The 13,680-nt window shown below is 45.4% G+C and overlaps 1 protein-coding gene across 1 annotated transcript in view; it reads left to right on the forward strand.

The window, feature by feature from the left end:
- Positions 1-721: 721 nt before the first annotated feature.
- Positions 722-13,680, forward strand: part of PIK3C2G (phosphatidylinositol-4-phosphate 3-kinase catalytic subunit type 2 gamma) — a 208,424-nt gene continuing 195,465 nt past the window's right edge. Inside the window, exon 1 of the mRNA XM_082255684.1 lies at positions 722-774. The gene's annotated coding sequence lies outside the window, so the exon portion shown is untranslated. The remainder of the gene's footprint in view (positions 775-13,680) is intronic.

A 13,680-nucleotide genomic window follows, 5' to 3' on the forward strand; every position in this document is an offset into this window, starting at 1 on the left:
TCTGTGAATGTCCTTTAGTGGCCCAGCAAGAGCCCAGACTTGAACCCGATTGAACATCTCTTGAGTGATCTGAAAATGGCTGTGCACCAATGCTCCCAATCCAACCTGATGGAGATTGAGAGGTCCTGAAAAGAAGAATGGGCGAAACTTCCCAAGAAAAGTTGTTTCAAGCTTGTAGCATCATTCTCAAAAAGACTCGAGGCTGTAATTGGTGCCAAGGGTGCGTCAACAAAGTATTGAGCAAAGACTGTGAATATTTATGTACAAAGGATATTTTTTTTTTTTTTAAATAAATTTGCAAAGATTTCAAACAAACTTCTTTCACGCTGTCACTATGGGGTATTGTTTGTAGAATTTTGAGGAAAAAAATTAATTTAATCCATTTTGGAATGAGGCTGTAACATAACAAAATGTGGAAAAAGTGAAGCACTGTGAATACATTCCGGATGCAGTGTACACCCCACTCTCTGTATAAAGAATATACCCTGCTCACCATATACACTATACTCATTGTATACAGTGTTCTGACCTGGGAAAGATATGACAACTTTCATTAACAGGTAACATGAGTTATCAGAGAAGAACCCGTGACATTTGTATCTTCCCTCCCCTGATATGTGTAATAATCGCTTCAGGGGAAATATGAGATCTGATAATCAGTCACTCGGGTCATGTGCTGCTCCAAAAATAAAGTGTAAACTGACCATACAGACAGGCGCGTGTGCTGGTGGCTGGAGATCACTGACCTCTCTTTACTTGGGCTGTACTATGCAGGTATGTATCCTCAACAAATGTGTATCCTGTACATGTATGTATACTGTACACATATATGTATTCTGTACACGTATGTATCCTTTACACGTGGTTATCCTGTATATGTGTATATCCTGTACACATATGTTTCCTGTACACATGTATGTATCCTGAACACGTGTATATCCTGTACAGATATATATCCTGTACACGTATGTATCCTGTATACATACTGTATATCTATTCTGTGCATGTATGTATCCTGAACACATGTGTATCCCGTACATTTGTGTATCCCGTACATTTGTGTATCCTGTACAGCTGTGTATTCTGTACACATATTGTTTATGTATTCTGTACATGTGTGTATCCTGTATATGTGTATCCTGTATACATATTGTATATCCATTCTGTGCATGTATGTATTCTAAACACATGTGTATCCTGTACATGTGTGTATCCTGTACAGCTATGTTTTCTGTACATGTATATTTTCTGCATACATACTGTTTATGTATTATGTACATGTATGTATCCTGAACACATGTGTTTCCTGTACATGCGTGTATCCTGTACATGTACAGTATGTATCCTGTACACATACTGTATATGTATTCTGTACAAGCATGTATCCTGAACATGTGTGTATTCTGTAAATGCTTGTATCCTGTACAGATATGTATCCTGTACATGTATGTATCCTGTATACATACTGTATGTGTATGCTGTACACGTATGTATCCTGAACACGTGTGTATCCTGTACATGTGTGTATCCTGTACATATACTGTATATGTATTCTGTACATGTACAGTATATATCTTGTGAATGCATGTTTTCTGTAAATATATGTATAACTGTACACATATGTAGTATGTACTTTACATGTATACTTAGAGCTTTCAATTTCAATTTGTGCATATCACTGTCAGTACAGCAGAACTGGGGAGCAATCTGAACTCACATCCAGACAGTATAAACAGTGAGCAGTGTGACAGTTTGACAATGAGCCCGTGAGGCAATGTATGGACGAGGCCTACTCACCCTGCATGCGGTGGTGCCTCTCTTGTGTATGCGCTCACTAATTCCCAGGACCAGGCAGGAACGTGTTCAAGTGAAAGTCAACACTAAGGTGGAGTCCTGACTTAGAGATGAGCGGTACACTGTGTGCAGCTGTGTACAGTTCTGTGAAACACTCTGTCCCATTTCGCTGAACACCTTATCTTCCAGAATGTAGTATTCAGAGGGGCACTCCGCAGAGCCGTGTCCTGCTCTACCAGCCCAGCTTTACTCTGCAGCCTCACTCCCAGTGACTGTGCACTTATTAACTCCTTCATTTTTTCCGCACTATGCAGCAAGGTCCATGGGGTCTCTGTACTGTGGATTTGGTCCCCATAGCTTTTGGAGAACTGACTGCTAGGAAAGAAGCTAGAGCACCGACCCGGATGACCCGCCACCCATGCCTTGTACCACTCCTTGCTGTCTTAACTGCTATTACATTCCCACCAGTTCATGATTACTCATAGGAACTCCATTACTTCTGCCAACTCCTTAGCTGAGTTTACCCTTCACAATGACCTTCTGTACTTTTCATTTCAACCCTTTTGTGCTTTATAGGCCTGGTTCCTTTGATACCCCGTGTACCACCATGAACCCTTTTACAATAACTTCAGACCAGGCTTTTGAAGGTATAACAACTTTCCTTTTAACACTGCAACATTATACTGCACAGTACACATATTCCTTCTCTAACTATCTAGTACCCAGCTACTCAGGCATACTTTTCCAGGTAGTAGTCCTTAACAGCTTGTTGCTGTAGGCAAAGCGACGTACTTGTACGTTGCTGCCTACTTACGGGTTTTGGGCGCACGCATGCGTGCCCCCTGCCCGGCTCCTGCAGTGGTTGTACACAGCGGGAGCCTATCAGCAAGTCCTAGCCAATAATTTACAGCCGCCACCTGCTGAACGTCACAGCTCAGAGCTCTGTGTTGGTAAACAACACAGAGCTCTGTACAGAGGGAGCGATTTGTCAGTTTCTTGGGATGAGAAACTTAGCGATCATTGGTAAAAAACAGCACAATGTATACACATTACACATAATTAGACACACCTTTAACCCCTTGATCACCATATATATTTACTTCTTCCCAGCCAGTGTCATTAGTAGACACAGTGCATATTATTACCACAGGTCACAGTATTATTGTCACTGGGGATGTCAGTGTCAGTTAGACAGATCCCCCCAGCGTCAGTTAGTGTCAGATTGCTGTCGCTTCTGAGTTACTACATCGGAGACCCGATCAAAGCTGATTTCGGCTTTCTTCGGGTCTCTGGCCTGAGACTTTAAAGTCTCCAGGTGGGACTGGAGATCCCGGGCAGCCTGGGGAAAGGTGGCAAGAGGAGGGGGATGTCCCCTCCTGCTACTTGTAATAACAGCTGAGCGGCTGCTAAGCCGCATTGGTTGTTATTACAAGAAAGCCAACCATCAGCTCTAAAAAATGGATCCGGGGTGATGCCTGCAGCTGCAGGCATCACCCCAGTACAACCACTTGAAGCAGAATGACATACAGGTTAAAGCAATCTACTGAGCTGGCCAGAACCAGCTTTGAGGGACCCTTTTCCACATTTTCACAGCTCTTACTGTGAAAAAACCTTTTATTTGGAAAAAGTAATCTCTTTTCTTGTAGACGTAAAAAGTGCTCCTTGTCCTCTGTGATGACCTTAAAGTGAATAACTCAACACCAAGTTCACTATATGGACCGCTTATCTATTTATACATGTTGTTCATATCCCCCCTTAATCGCCTCTTCTCAAGAGAGAATAGATTCAGTTCCTCTAATCTTTTCTCATAGCTGAGCTCCTCCATGCCTCATCAGTTTGGTTGCCCTTCTCTGCACTTTCTCCAGCTCCCTGATATCCTTTCTGTGAGATGGTGCCCAAAACTGAACTGCATATTCCAGATGAGGTCTTACTAATGATTTGTACAGGGGCAAAATTATATTTTCTTTCTGCAGTCTATACCTGCCTTAATACAAGAAAGGACTTTACGCATTTTATCTTAATGCATTTTATGCATTAAGATAAAAAAAACCTGTGTGCAGCAGCCCCCCTAATATTTATCTGAGCCACATCTCTATCCAGGGATGTGCACGACTGCCTCGGCCGTCCGGAACTCTCCCTCCCGATTGGCTGAGACACAGCAGCGGTGCCATTTGCTGTACTTTTTTCCCCACAAATAGAGCTTTATTTGGTGGTATTTGATCACCTCTGCAGTTTTTATTTTTTGCGATATGAATGAAAAAAGACAGAAACTTTTGAGAAAAAAATGAAATTTTCTACTTTTTCTTATATAAAGTTTTCAATAAACTAAATTTTTGTCATACATTTAGGCCAAACTGTATATAGCTACAAGTTATAGTGTCTACAAACTATGGTGTAAATACTGGAATTTACGCAGCTCTTACTTTCTGACTGCCTATCTCCCTTCTTGAAGTGCTAAAATGGCAGAGCAGCACCAACCCCCCCCCCCCCAAATACCCCTTTTTGTAAAGTAGACACCCTAAGGAATTTTCTGAGAGGCATGTTGAGCCCATTGAATATTACATTTTTTTGTCACAGGTGTTTGAAAAATGACAGAAAAGTTGGCATTGAAATTATATATTGCTCACACATGCCAAGGGTATACAGGGGTAGAGGTACTAGGGAGGACACACGGAAAATGCCTTGCATGCAGTCGGCTCACTGCATCTGGATTGTGAATTTGGGCCACAGCCCCTTCTGGATACAGAATGGCTGTGATGATCTCTTCCTGGAAATTTAGGAAGGATCCACTTCTTCCTGGCGCTTTGAATAGCACATAAGGGTTCAGCAGAGCCAATTGAATTAAGTATACACACACTTTTTTGTACCAGCGTCTGGCCTTATGGGCATTTAGGTATGGCACCATCATCTGGTCGTTGAAGTCCATGCTCTAATGTTAAGGTTGTAATCGTGGACACATAGGGGCTTCTCAACAACACCAGTCGTCGTTGCAATTTGGACTGTTGTATCTGTGTGAATGGAGGACAGAACAAAAACATTTTGTGTGTCTCTCCACTTCACTGCAAGCAATTTATCAGACTTCAAGCAGTCCAACCCCCCCCCCCCCCCCCATCTTAGTCGGGTATCTACAAGCCATTGGGGGAAGCCCTGGCGATTAGGTCACACAGCGCCATATGAGCCAATTGCAAAATCAAAAAGGTGGAAACTACATTTTTAGCCTGTTGCCCTCTCACAGAGCTTATACATCTTGACCTCATATCTGGCACACTTGCTGGGGAGAAACTGTTTGAAAGCAAGAAGGCCAGAAAATTGAATCAGGGACTCATCAATGCAGGCAGCTTGTTGGGGCGTATACAAGGCTGCAAACTTCTGGTTGAAGTGGTTTACGAGGGGCCGAATTTTTGTGGAGTCAGTCATATCCAGGGTCACCCCGAGGACAACAGATTTCATTGTCACTGAACTGTAAGATTTGCTCATATCTAGTCCTGGCCATGTCAGCAGAGAACACGGGCTTATAGTGAATTGGGTCGGTGGACCAATATGACCGCAACTCACTCTTTTTAGTAATGCCCATGAGGAGGGATAGGCCCAGAAAAGTTTTACATTTGTAAACCGGTGGTGGTGAAATCAACAGGTGGTGTACTGCTAGCAGATTGGGTGCAAGTACCTGTGGCACCCATTGCTATACCATCATTCCTCTCAGTGCAGGTTTTTGAGAAGACTTGAGGTATAGTAGGGGTAGAGATCCCAGATGAGGAGCAAGGCGAAGTTTGCATTTTTTTATGATGTGGGCCTTCAGGTGCTGTTGCCAATGGACTGCATGACAGGTTGTTGTCATATGTCTTGTCAAGCATGTGGTGCTCAAGCGGCTGTGTTCTGGCCATGCTTGATTCACTTCAGACAAAGATTGCAAACAGCAACGCTGTGGTCTACTGCACATGTGTTGAAAAAAGCCCACACCAATGAACTTTTGGAAGTCAGCAGAAAGTTAACAGCGCCTTGCAGAGTGACTGCTCTTAAGCCAACCCCTGGAGGACATCCTGCCTCACTGGAGTTGTGTCTCCTCCTCACTTACCTTCTCTGTTCTCTCAGGCACCCAAGTACAGTCAGTGACCTCATCATCCCCTCCCATCCTCGTCAGTGGAGCAAACTTGGCAGTATGCTGCAGCTGGGGGAACATGAATGCTAGTTTCTTGTCCGTCATTGGCACCCCCTCTCTCTAGCTCATGTTACTCCCTTCCTCAACCTGGGAACCAACATCGGGTCATTCAAATTGTTGTGCATCCTCCAGCAGCATGTAACTGACACTATGATCGAATAATTCAGGGGACTCCTCCGTGCCTGATGGTGGGGCTATTAAAGGAGTAGCTGTGGACATGGAGCCTGTAGAATAGGCCGCTTTGGCAGCTGCGGTAGAAGGCAAGCTAGTATAAGCCTGGGTGACAGAGGATGAGAACGGCTTAGTTATCTACTCCACTAACTCTTCTACATGTTGTGGCTCAATAACACGGCCAGAACCAGAAAAAAGGACAAGCTTGCCCCGCCTGCAGAGGATGCAACTTTTTTTTACAAATAAAAAACTGAAAAATTGGGTGTGCAAAATTATTCAGCCCCTTTACTTTCAGTGCAGCAAACTCTCTCCAGAAGTTCAGTGAGGATCTCTGAATGATCCAATGTTGACCTAAATGACTAATGATGATATATAGAATCCACCTGTGTGTAATCAAGTCTCCGTATAAATGCACCTGCACTGTGATAGTCTTCATTTAAAGCGCAGAGAGCATCATAAAGAACAAGGAACACACCAGGCACCGAGATACTGTTGTGGAGAAGTTTAAAGCCGGATTTGGATACAAAAAGATTTCCCAAGCTTTAAACATCCCAAGGAGCACTGTGCAAGCCATAATATTGAAATGGAAGGAGTATCAGACCACTGCAAATCTACGAAGACCTGGCCGTCCCTCTAAACTTTCAGCTCATACAAGCAGAAGACCAGAGGCGTAACTAGAACCTTCAGGGCCCCGATGCAAGAAACCATGAAGGGCCCCCCCAGACCCCTGGCCGGGGCCCTTCCATTCAAGCCCGGGCTCTTCCCACTAATCCTGGGGCTCTTTAATCTCATTGCATGGCCTTTTATTATGGTCCCGCATCAGGATCCTTTCACAAGTTCTGCAGCGGGCCCCCTTCCTGCAATCTTGGGGCCTCCCCACAGTGGTGAAATGCCAGGGCCCAGTCGCAAGTGTGACCTTTGAGATCCTAGAAGTTCACCCACTGGTTTGCTACCAGGCCCCCTGGAGCATGGGGCCCGGTAGCGATTGCAACCCCTGCAACCCCTGTAGTTACGCCCCTGCAGAAGACTGATCAGAGATGCAGCCAAGAGGCCCATGATCACTCTGGATGAACTGCAGAGATCTACAGCTGAGGTGGGAGACTCTGTCCATAGGACAACAATCAGTCGTATACTGCACAAATCTGGCCTTTATGGAAGAGTGGCAAGAAGAAAGCCATTTCTTAAAGATATCCATAAAAAGTGTCGTTTAGTTTGCCACAAGCCACCTGGGAGACACACCAAACATGTGGAAGAAGGTGCTCTGGTCAGATGAAACCAAAATCAAACTTTTTGGCAACAATGCAAAACGTTATGTTTGGCGTAAAAGCAACACAGCTCATCATCCTGAACACACCATCCCCACTGTCAAACATGGTGGTGGCAGCATCATGGTTTGGGCCTGCTTTTCTTCAGCAGGGACAGGGAAGATGGTTAAAATTGATGGGAAGATGGATGGAGCCAAATACAGGACCATTCTGGAAGAAGACCTGAGACTGGGACGGAGAGATTTGTCTTCCAACAAGACAATGATCCAAAACATAAAGCAAAATCTACAATGGAATGGTTCACAAATAAACATATCCAGGTGTTAGAATGGCCAAGTCAAAGTCCAGACCTGAATCCAATCGAGAATCTGTGGAAAGAACTGAAAACTGCTGTTCACAAACGCTCTCCATCCAACCTCACTGAGCTCAAGCTGTTTTACAAGGAGGAATGGGCAAAAATTTCAGTCTCTCGATGTGCAAAACTGATAGAGACATACCCCTAGCGACTTACAGCTGTAATCGCAGCAAAAGGTGGCGCTACAAAGTATTAACTTAAGGGGGCTGCATAACTTTGCACGCCCAATTTTTCAGTTTTTTATTTGTAAAAAAAGTTTGAAATATCCAATAAATTTTGTTCCACTTCATGATTGTGTCCCACTTGTTGTTGATTCTTCACAAAAATTACAGTTTTATATCTTTATGTTTGAAGCCTGAAATGTGGCAAAAGGTCGAAAAGTTCAAGGGGGCCGAATACTTTCGCAATGCACTGTAAGTGCTGCTGTGTCACAAAAAAAAAAAAGAAAAAGAGAACCACTGCTGATGCAAAAGGTGTAGCACCTGTGATGCAGAAGGGGGGGACAGCAATTATGTCCTAAATATTATTAGTGCTGCTGTGCCACAAAAAAAGAAGAAAAAAAAACACTCCTGATTCATAAGGAATAGATCCTGCGATGCAGAAGGGGGGAAGCAATTGTGCCTTAAATATTATTAGTGCTGCTGCGCCACAAAAAAAAGAAAAAGAGAACCACTGCTGACGCAGAAGGAACAGCACCTGCGATGCAGAAGGGGGACAGCAATTATGCCCTAAATATTATTAGTGCTGTTGTGCCACAAAAAATCTTACTGCTGGCACAGAAGGAATAGCACCTTCGACGCAGAAAGGGGGACAGAAATTATGCCCTAAATATTATTAGTGCTGCTGCGCTACAAAAAAATAAAAAATAAAATAAAAAATTTAAAAAATAAAAAAAGTTACTGCTGACGGAGATGGAATAGCACCTTCAACACAGAAGGGGGAGTACTAATAATGTAGCAACAGAACCTGATTCTGCAAAAAAAAAAAATATATATATATCAACGAAAAAAAAAAATGGGATCAGTGGGGTGACACAGACATGTTGTATACACCAACACTTAAGTGGCACCATTACACTTTTTTTTTATTACACAAGAATCAGCACAGCACTAAACTACACTGACTGTACTAAACTGAGTGAACACACGCAATCTCCTAACTACTTGCCTAATCTCCACTCCTAACACTATACATGGCTGCCGTGTAAGCAGTGTGTGCGATCTCGCATTGCATTATGGGGTACTCGTCGTCGGGCAAACTTCCCACCGAGCACCCCGGGTGTTTGTGTGTTCAGAGAACACATGAACACCCGATGTTCGAGTCAAACTTATGTTCGACTCAAACATCCAGCCTATCACTAGCAGTGACCAGTGTGACAGTGTAGTAGTGAGCAGTGACCAGTGTGACAGTGACCAATGTAGTGATATAGTAGTGGGATCATAATTATTATTATAATTCAAGTTATTACCGCAGCAAATCTGTTCATCAAGAGAGATGCATTTATTTAGGCTTCAGAACAGCCAACAGAGGTACAGACAATGTATATGACAGGATACTTAACATATTCATGTAGCACTCACACACCTTCAGAGAAGTTTCTGTCACAATTTAGCCAAAAAGAACCTTCCCTAATGATCGCATATTAATTTTCTTTGATTATTCATTTTCTGCAAACATCATTCATTTACATAAATTTGCAATGCTTTATGAAACAAAAATCAAGCTCAAAATCAAGCTCAAATATTACTGTTAAAATCTGTACTCAGGAAACGGCTTGCATAGAAAAAGGGAAGTGCTATTGACTCAAAGCTAAATCACAGTATTAGCAAAGTTATTAGAAATAGAAACATAACAGGTTTATAAGGACATGTAAAAATAAGATTTTAAATAGGAAAGTACACACAGGGGGAGCTTGTCTTTATTTAGAAATATAGCATGAGTGAATGACACCCTCATGTCATATGATATCCTGCATTATATATCCAGAAATAAAGTCTCTGAGTATTGTGCCGACCTTGATTGTAGTCTGTGTATGATACTCCCTGTGTGGTCTCCGAGAATGCTGAATTGAAGGTAAGAGGTTAGTGCAGAATATAGATAAGGTTAAAAGGTTTTAGTAAATAAGATAGAGTTAACAAAGGTATGGTTTACCTTTACCTAATATACACATCTTCCCAATTTGATAATAAGGACAAGCAATCTGATTGGCCAGTTTTAATAGCCCCTTTGATCTATTTTTGTTCTTCTGGGTGACAGATAATGCCTCCTGGCCGTGGACAGCTGCAGTCATAAAATCGAATCAAAGTTGTCCAACTTGCATCCTTTTACTACTAATTAGATGAGCACGTTACCATTGGAAGAATGCTATTTACTATAAACAATAAATACTTACAAACCCCTTTTGATGTTGTTAATGGCCTAAATGCATCCTTACTAAATTGCATTAACAACCCAATGGGTCTCTTTCAAGTCTGATCAGACAAATTTATATTTTACAATCTCCTGTATATAAATTCTGTGGCCATTTTGATATGTAAAATGCATACATCCCAACATTTGAAGTTCGCAATGAGGGACACTGAAAAGAGAAACAAAACCTGCGGCAAACTGTGGGTGTGGCCAATTGCTTAGCAGTGGGAGGGGCATAAGTGATAGGGTAAACAGAACCCAGACTTCCTAGTATTATTATTATTATTATTATACAGGATTTATATAGCGCCAACAGTTTGCGCAGCGCTTTACAATGTGAAGGAAGACAATACAGTTACAATACAGTTCAAAACAGGAGAAACTAGAGGGCCCTGCTCGTTAGAGCTTACAATCTAGTACTCATAAAATATGCTTTGGTTACTCAGCCTACCTTAAAGAAGAACTTCATTAAAATAGTCAGAGACTGCATAGCAACCAGCAACTGTTGAGACAATGAAGACTTTGGTGAGAAGTATATAATGTACAGTATTGTGTATATAGTGCAGGAGAGTGTAATGTACAAAATGCAGGAGACAGGAGTATGTAATGTACAGAGTGCAGGAGACAGGAGTATGTAATGTACAGAATGCAGGGGACAGGAGTATGTAATGTACACAATGCAGGAGAAAGGAGTATGTAATGTACAGAGTGCAGGGGACAGGAGTATGTAATGTACAGAATGCAGGGGACAGGAGTGTGTAATGTACAGAATGCAGGGGACAGGAGTATGTAATGTACAGAGTGCATGGGACAGGAGTGTGTAATGTACAGAATGCAGGGGTCGGACTCTGCACCATCCACCCCCCAGCTCTATCCACCCCAAATGCCCATCCCAGCTCCATCCACCCCCCCCAGCTGTATACACCCCAAATGCCCACCCCAGCTCCATCCACCCCCTCACCGGCTCTATACACCCCAAATGCCCACCCCAGCTCCATAACCCCCCCCAGCTCCATACACCCCAAATGCCAACCCTAGCTCCATACACCCCCCTAGCTCCATCCCTCCCCCAGCTCCATCCACCCCCCCCCCAGCTACATCCCCCCTTCCCAGCCTCCCATCCCAGCTCTATCCATCCCAAACACCCACCCCAGCTCCTTATACCCCAAATGCCCAACAAAGCTCCATCTACCCCCCAGCTCCATACACACCAAATGCCCAACCCAGCTCCATCCGCCCCAAATGCCCACCCCAGCTCCATACACCCCCTCCCCCAGCTCCATACACCCCCCAGCTCCATCCACCCCAAATGCCCACCCCAGCTCCATACATCCCTCCCCAAGCTCCATCCACCCCCCCCTCAGCTACATTCACCCCCTTACCAACCTTCCGTCCCAGCTCTATCCATCCCAAACACCCTGCCCAGCTCCATATACCCCAAATGCCCAACAAAGCTCCATCTACCCCCCAAATCCATACACCACAAATGCCCACCCCAGCTCCATCAACCCCCCAGCTACATCCCTCCCCCAGCTCCATCCCCCCAGCTTCATACACCCCAAATGCCCACCCCAGCTCCATACACCCCTCCCCTAGCTACATCCCTCCGTCAGCTACATCCACCCCCCAGCTATATTCACCCCCTTCCCAACCTCCCATCCCAGCTCTATCCATCCCAAACACCCTGCCCAGCTCCATATACCCCAAATGCCCAACAAAGCTCCATCTACCCCCCAGCTCCATACACCACAAATGCCCACCCCCAGCTCCATCCACCCCCCCAGCTACATCCCTCCCCCAGCTCCATCCCCCCCAGCTTCATACACCCCAAATGCCCACCCCAGCTCCATACACCCCTCCCCTAGCTACATTCCTCCGTCAGCTCCATCCACCCCCCAGCTACATTCACCCCCTTCCCAACCTCCCATCCCAGCTCTATCCATCCCAAACACCCACCCCAGCTCCATATACCCAACAAAGCTCCATCTACCCCCCAGCTCCATCCCCTCCCCCCCAGCTCTATCCACCCCAAATGCCCACCCCAGCTCCACACATCCCCCCGGTCCATCCACCCCCCCCCCAGCTACATCCCTCCCCCAGCTACATCCACCCCAAATGCCCACCCCAGCTCCATACACCCCCCCCCCCCCGGCTAAATCTCCCCCAGGTCCATCCATCCCCCACAGGTCCATCCACCCCCCCCCAGCTACATCCACCCCAAATGCCCACCCAATCTCCATACACCCCCCTGGCAAAATCCCTCCCCCAGGTCCATCCATCCCCAGGTCAATCCATCCCCCCCCAGCTACATCCACACCAGCTCCATACACCCCCCCCCCCCCGGCTAAATCCCTCCCCCAGGTCCATCCATCCCTTCAGGTCCATCCATCCCCCCCAGGTCCATCCACCCCAGCTCCATACAACCCCCCCGGCTAAATCACTCCCCCAGGTCCATCCACCCCCCCAGGTCCATCCATCCACCCTATCTAAGAAGGGAACCTGGGCAGTTTTACAGGAGAGGGGCAGTGTGATGGGGGGCAGTGAAGGACACAATGGGGGGGCAGTGTGATTGGAGGGGGTCAGTGTGATGGGTGGGGCAGTGTGTTGGGAGGGGAGCAATTGATGGCAGTATGGGGGGGGCAGTGTGACAGGAGGGAAGTAGTGTGATGGGAGGTATGAGGTAGGGAAGGACAGATCACTCTGTATTCCATCAGGAAAGCACACAGCCTATTCCATTCCCCTCTATAGCCATGGAACACATCTCTTCCATAACAATCTTAACTGTAATATCCATAGAACGCTCCAACCCGCCTTCCCCACTCTATCCTACACACCACTCCATGCCCGGCCGTCCTATCGCCGCTCTCATAACAATCTACACTGTATCCCTAGAACGCTCCAACCCGCCTTCCCCACTCTATCCTACACACCACTCCATGCCCGGCCGTCCTATCACCACTCTCCTTTCATTATAAATGCTGCGGCAATTAACAGCGCTCTCCCATTGGTTGTTCGCAACCTCTGCCTCTAATTGGGATGGAGAGGAGAGGTGGGCGGAGTTGGGTTCCCCGGGAAGTGTATGGTTGCCATGCCGCCCTGGACTTCCTGTATACTATCCAGCCGTTACAGTGATGCGGTTGGGGCGGGTGTTTTTGCAGGGCTGACAGGCCGGGCAGATTTTCCGGGACTTCAGGCCGGCTCCGCGGGACCGTGGGACTCACGCAAAAGTGCGGGACAGTCCTGCGGATTACGGGACGGTTGGGAGGTATGAAAATGCAACTTGTCTGCCAGCTTTGTTAGGCCTAGTACACACTTAAAAAACAGTGTCTATCTATCTATCTATATACACACACACATACAGGTGCATCTAAAAATCTAGAATATCACCAAAAAAGTTTATTTCAGTAATTCAATTCAAAAAGTGAAGCTTATATATTATATAGCTACAGAGTGATATATTTCTTTCTTTTAATGTTGATGATTATGGCTTACAGCTAGTGAAAACCTAAAATTCAGTATCTCAGAAA

The sequence above is a fragment of the Pelophylax lessonae genome, assembly GCF_965119305.1.
Source record: "Pelophylax lessonae genome assembly, chromosome: 4".
In the NCBI taxonomy this organism is placed as follows: domain Eukaryota; kingdom Metazoa; phylum Chordata; class Amphibia; order Anura; family Ranidae; genus Pelophylax; species Pelophylax lessonae.